The sequence below is a fragment of the Ascaphus truei genome, chromosome 8 (genome assembly GCF_040206685.1).
Source record: "Ascaphus truei isolate aAscTru1 chromosome 8, aAscTru1.hap1, whole genome shotgun sequence".
Classification (NCBI taxonomy): domain Eukaryota; kingdom Metazoa; phylum Chordata; class Amphibia; order Anura; family Ascaphidae; genus Ascaphus; species Ascaphus truei.
In genome coordinates, this window is record NC_134490.1 from 11816206 (window position 1) to 11823015 (window position 6810).

The 6810-nt window shown below is 41.0% G+C and overlaps 1 protein-coding gene across 4 annotated transcripts in view; it reads right to left on the minus strand.

The window, feature by feature from the left end:
* Positions 1-411, minus strand: part of OPN4 (opsin 4) — a 47544-nt gene extending 47133 nt beyond the window's left edge. For 2 of the 4 annotated variants that reach the window (XR_012803431.1, XM_075610559.1), the window contains exon 1: positions 300-408. The gene's annotated coding sequence lies outside the window, so the exon portion shown is untranslated. Of the gene's footprint in view, positions 1-299 lie in introns of all 4 variants that reach the window. The other 2 variants (XM_075610560.1, XM_075610562.1) reach the window with 1 other exon arrangement.
* Between the last annotated feature and the right edge of the window lie 6399 nt (positions 412-6810).

A 6810-nucleotide genomic window follows, 5' to 3' on the forward strand; every position in this document is an offset into this window, starting at 1 on the left:
GGGGGGGGGGGGGTTCAGGGGCGTGGAGTTAAGCCCCCCTGCTTTAAACAATTCAGAGTCTGTAGGGAAAAGCCATCGTATGTTGAGGAGTCTATGGCTGCTTTCCCTAAGATGGACCACATCCAGGAGACATCCTAAAAGACAAAAATGAGAAGCGCACGCTCCATAGTGTAAAAAGATAACAGAAGTGACAAATGCCCACTTACAAGACATAAGTAAAAAACTGGCAATGTATATAAGAAGGGGGCAGGTTACCCGGTGTTGGTCTCGCATGGTATGATCATAGCGAGAGAACGTACCCTGCAGATCTTTCAGGGCAAGAGGAAACTTTCCTGTAGTTGGGTGAATTCCCAGATGTTTAACCCAGAAACAGCGGCACCGCTGCAAGTCGCTGCTGCAGCTCTGTGTCCCTGTAACATGTTTCTATTAATGATGCATTGTACAGTATGTTGTGATACTTTTTATGGGACCGCCACTTGAGCTCATTATGCAGAGAAATAGCTGCATTACCATGTTTATACATCACATATCCAGCTCGTTCTTTCAACAATCAATGCACACAATACAAACTCAGATGTGTGTTACTAAACATGCCCTGAATGAGCAGTGACCTTCACACTAGAAGCCCTAGCAAGCACTTAATGTGCCAGTCACTAGCTTCAACACAAGTATACCTATACCGATGAAACAGTGCCTTTTTATTCCTATCAATGAATTTCAAAACAGGGGTAAGAAAGGGGATTGGAATTCAAGCCTTGCCAAGTAAATAAAATGTACACTATAGGCAGATGTACGAATACATGCAAATACAAAATAGGCAGATATATACAGAGGTGGATGTATGAATATATACAATCATAACTACAACGGCAGATCTTTAGTGGAGGTAGGAGAATTTTCAGAGTGCACAGACCTGTGCAAAGCACTTGGCCCTCTTCCAGGACAGAGAAGCATATCTAATAAGCAGTCTTCTGCCACGAGACAACCTGTCGCGGGAAGACACCGTACAGTCCATTGATTTGAATAGCCTGTAATGTATTCCAGCACCGAAGGTGCCTGATGGCAGAACACTGCTTAGTAAATATGGCCCAGTCTTTATCCTTTATAAGATTAGAAGTACTAACTCAAGTCAACAGGTAATTTTCTCTCTAACCTGATTTATTTGCTGTGCTACACCTTGTTTTTACTTGTGTGTCAGAAAACCTGTGTTTAATGTAATCTCCCCTGGCCTCAGTAACTCATAGCCCTCAGTACATACTATTATGTGCTTGAAGTCCTTTCAAGGTTACAATCAACAAAATAAATATCCCTTAGAGATATGCTATTAGACAGTTACAATGCTGCTACCCAGCAGCTGGTTTAGCTCACACTCCTAGAGCGGCTGCCTGAAAAGCAGTGGTTGCGGGTCCTAGTTGTGTTGGGCCTGACACCAGTACACCATTCCAGTCACTATGTGCTTTAGGCTTATATAGTTATTATGGAAATCCTTTTAGGAAGTGTGGGATGTGACTTATTTAAATATACTTTGCATAGCCAATAGCGTATCTCCCAGTGTACCTCAGGTGTGCTCCTTTTTTACCACAGCCATCTCTCCCTAATTTATTTGGAGGCAGGTTTGAGGGGATGTATACAACTGGAGATACTACTAAATGGAACTCCTCCTCCTCCTCTTCCTCTTCGGTAAAATGAGCAGCGGAAATCCACGGACCGGATCAAAACAGGCCACCCATCCCTCCTTTTTATCTGTCCTTGTAGTAATTAATTAATGAATGTATCAACTATATAGGTAATATTTAAGTTATTTAATTATGTCATTTTACTATTGAAGTTGCTGACCTTAAAAATGTGATATCTCCCCATATTCCACATATAAAAATAAGAATAGAAGCGGGTGAGTGTCTCTCACTATATAGCAGATCCAGTGCAGCAGTTACAGTACAAAAATGACAGTATTTTATTAACATCTCCAAAAAATGATCCTAAATCTGCCTGGGTTTTCATTGTCTTCTATTTTGTGCCCCGTAAACCTACAAGAACGATTGTGTGACAGTGATCACTGTTACGATATCTGCTTGCATTTCCACATTCATTTCATGGGATTACTGTTGGTTCATTCCCAGTTCAACAGTTTGTTCTTTAAAGTCAACGAAGCACCTATGATGTCTCCCTTTGAGGATGCCTATGATATGATTGGCAGAATGATCAAATGCAGGAGTAATCCTCAAAGGTCATCCAAACAAACTTGCAAATCATGTGTCTCCTTACCTCATGAGCACTGGCTGTACTGTGCCATCCCATTCCATTCCAGACTGATGAATTGATGAAGCTCATAGGCTGATGACTTGAGGATATATAGACAAACTTAAAAATAGGAGAGGCAAGATACTACGTAGCACAACGAGGTGTGCTTTCTGTCACGTAGCCTCCCAGTAAGGTTAGGATTTCTTAGTGCCTTCCTCTTTATTTACCTGTAACTGTTTGTATGCTATGCTTTTCCGTACTGCACCTTGTAATATGAAACCCTTTGGTTAAATGGCTCTCGCTGTACTGCATTTTCATTGTAAGGTTTTGCTTGGTGTGTACTTTTTTGGCCAGCAGGACCCATCGTCCCCAGGGACCGCTGTATATCTTTGTATTCAGTCACATCTCCTGGAGAGTCCGTTACTGATGAAATAGCCTGTGATCGGAGCAGGCACTACTACTACTACAGCAGAGGTCTAAGCTCTTGGGAATCCTTGTAGGCCATGCTGGGTGGTGGCACGTTAACTTTTGTATGTTGTTTTTTTGTGTGCAGCCAGAACAGGGATGCTATCACACGGGCAAAGTCCATGTAAAGGCTCAGTTCACCGGTTACCTGCCATGTTGTATGCCAGTAGTCGTGGGCGTTTTGTCACAGCATCACTCCACATCCCTGCAGGATCCTTCTACGTTTTCTTGGATCTTGCTTAAGTGGCAGAAGTTGTCTCTAAAATCCCCTGTTCCTGCGATAGAACAACATGGAAGAAATAATCAGATGAAGCTTCAATTAAGTCTGATAATGTCAGTGCTCTCACTTGGGTGAGAGAAGCGAATAAACCATAAGAGAAGCAGGGGGTTCTGGGAGAGGAAATAGCTCATTCTCAGTGACACTGTGACAATACTTAAAAGTAAATGATAGATTTTGAGGGTTTTTTCAGAAGAAAATTCTGGTAGTATTTACCATGGACCACTTTCTCATATGATGTGTTTAGCTGACATCTGGTCCAGGGTAGAACTGCGCAGTTAATATTAAATATGAATGATAATTTATGGTTACAAACGAGTGATTCATTGAAAACAATTGAATACAGTGGCACGAAAGGTACACAAATAATATGCTTTTTGTCTGTATGACAACTTGTGAAAGTAAAAAGATGAGATATAGGTAAGGCCGTTCGTTAGCCAATTATGGAAGTATCTTAGCTAAACCAGCTGATGGAATATAGCTCTTGCTTCTGGCTAACATGGTGCCATTGATTGAGCCCCCTGTGCTGAAGCAGGAGTATCCTTAAAACCTGTCCTGTTGGTGACCACTGCTGGAAGTCATTTCCAGCATTATAATTATATTGACAATTCTTCTCATCTCATGATAATTGGTCTGACCCGCAAAGACTGATAAATGAACGGCAGACTGGCCGTATCAAGCAGATTGTGGGCAGGGATATCATGCCCTGGACAGTTATTGAACAAACAACATCACCTCCTGTGTAACCTGCAACAAATACAGATATCGTACTGTATGACCACCTGGCACATTAAGTAAAACTTCAGAGGGGATAACACTGTCACTAAGGAAGAACAGCTGTCTGTGTATCAGGTCTTTCTTCAGTATTTCATCCTTTATTAAAAACAATAACAGGTTTTACTTTCAGAATGTTTCCATTTGTATTGATAATTGACATAACTATTGCTTTCCTTTCTTTATCACAGTATTAGTATGTATGGTGAAATCCAGGCAAATGGATTCTTGCCGCGAGCAGTATATAATTAGACCAATTATGGTCTAAGGGCAACAAGTTCATCCAGCTATTTGCAACAAAACCATAGATCAGTTTCTTCTGCATGTTTTCAGCTAATAATATAGATGTGCAGTGTTTCACTATTACTGTGCTGGTTCTGCTACATATATACGTCATATACATATTGCCTATAATTCAATGCAATGTCTGCTGACTATTATAACAAAACATATTACAAGATACTATATTTGTATCATCATCATTTTGAGCCACCTTGGTAATTTTGGCTGAAAATGGACTTACATTAAGCTCTGTAAAACAATGGGAGCTAATCTGTCTCACAGCATAAAACTGGTCCAAAATTCAAGCAAAAAGGGACAATGTTGTTCTTTAATAACTCTGGAGCTATCAAGTTGGTCACGTAAACCTGTATAAGTTATATAAGTCTTATAAATAACTGAATATAACATTGATTATAGTACAGTGCTACACATGAGCTTCTGCAACAATAAAATAAATCAATGTAGTTCTACCTTCTTGTTTTTGTTCTCTAAGTCAGCGGTGTGCAAAGTGGGGGGCGCAGGATTTTTTTTGGGGATGGGGGGTGCGGACGCTTGCAGAGACCCCGTGCTCTTCCCTGAGGCATTTCAATTAAATGCCGGGGTTTCACTAGAGGCCTCTGCAACAATAAATCTTACCTTGATTCAGACGCTGTGACACGTCGCCATGGCAACGCGGCATCAAATGACGCCGCGGTATCATGTGGGGTGACGTCGCAAGGCCGTCTCCGTGGAAACGGGATCACATGACCCTGCGGCGTGATTTGATGCTGCACACAAGCGAAGGGGGGGCCGCGAGGGCGAGCTGGCAGGGGGGCGCAGCTCCAAAAGTTTGCGCTCCCCTGCTCTAAGTATTGCCCCCGTTAATCGCGGGAGGATTTGGAGCAGCAGGGGGACCCTCACCAAGTAATTTACCTCGTGCCTGGATTCAGCGAGGGTGAAACTGTGTGCCTGGTTCTACCATTGAGTAGCTTACAAAACTATTGCTGTATGCAACTAAGTATCATTGTTCTATTCATACTGTATTGACGATGAGGCAAAATAAACTGATTTAATACAGTATGTAATGACTCTTCCTTCTCACACTGCTGTGAATGCCAAATGTATGTTTTTTTTTTCTTGTTTTTCAGGAATGTGAGGAATCATCTAAAAACTACAATTTTTACCTTTTTTTTTTTAAAGTCACGATTATCATATGGGAAATAAATAATGTTTATAAGCCGTCAGATAATGAATACAAATACAGGACTGTGGGTGTTATAGTTAAGTTGCAGCAAACTATGCATTCCTGTCGCATTGTTTAGCAACCCATTCCCAGTCGGAGCGAATTGCAATGCATTGTAAAACAAAGGGTTAACCCCTTTGCTGCTAGGGGGGCCTGTTTGCACCTATAACAGGGGGAGGGGTTTAAATAAGATAACATCTAAGACAATGAAACTGGGAACTTAAAGTAAAAAGTATATTATTTTACAAACAATGATTACTTTTTGGGGAAATTATGTAAAATAAAAATGTGTTGGCATTATTTTCATCAAGCAGAACCTCTTGATAACTTCGACTGAGCAACTGATTGAGCCACCTGTGCTGAAGCAGGGATATCCTAAAAACCGGACCTGTTGGCCACTCCTGCTCTGGTGTTTGGGAAGAAATTGCCGGAGTTGGAGACTTCCCTGGCCTTTGCTATTTTGCTGTTCACTAGCGACATTGTTCCAACATTTTTAAAGTTATTAAAAACAGATCAGGCTCTTCCACTTAGACAAGTAATTTCCCTTTAACGCAGATACAAGTTTACTTTTCATTCTTACTGCTTGCCCATCTGATTTACTTGGAAGTTATTGCATTTCATGACACGCAGGGCCGAAGCAATCACATTTTCCATGCCATGGAAAGAATGATAGAGGATGATGGTCCAGCTTACGGAGTCTCAGTCACTGATCTCCATAAACCGCCACCACTAACATGAATATTTTAAATAGCCAAGTCGTCTTCATCTAGCGTTTCTAAGCTCAATTCACTAAAGTGTCTATGTTTAGTTCTTTTACAACACAGCCTCGGCCTTTCTTTTAGGAACACATGTGGATTAGAAAAAGCAGGTTCATTTAGGAATTCTGTTATTGCAGACGTTCTTCGATAGAATAACCAAAGCAACTTCTGCCTTACAGAGGTTGTGGCTTTATTGGCAAAGGTAGGTACAAGACACCAAGAATACCTGATTCCACCACCTGTTCAGATCATCGGTTCCCCCATGATCTGTCTTCATAGGGCATTCAGCTGCTCTTAAGCCTTACGTATGAGCTAAATCAGGAGTGGTCAACTTCAGTCCTCAAGGGCCATCAACAGGTCAGGTTTTCAGGATATCCCTGCTTCAGCACAAGTGGCTCAATATAAACATCATCAATATTATTGCCCGGGAGAAGATTGACTCCGCTTTCCCCAGTACTGAACCAATACTGCATCTATTTTTAAGTTTGATGATGGCCAATTGCTCAGAACAGGGCTTTTTTTTGAGGATAAAAAATGAGCTAAGGAGGACCATGCAGCAAGAAAAGATTAATGCCCTTAGCGTTCTGTGCATAGGAAGCGACGAGCCTCTTAGCCGATCATTTCATTATATCATCGATACATTTGCTTTCCAAAAATGTGTTATATTTTAAAATCAGTTTTTTTTAGTAAGTTTACAATCAAATTATTTTCTGTCTTGAAAAAGCCTGCTCATGTAATTATTCCAAATAAAAATCTTACGTTTTATTCATCATTCTTTTTACAATATTTGT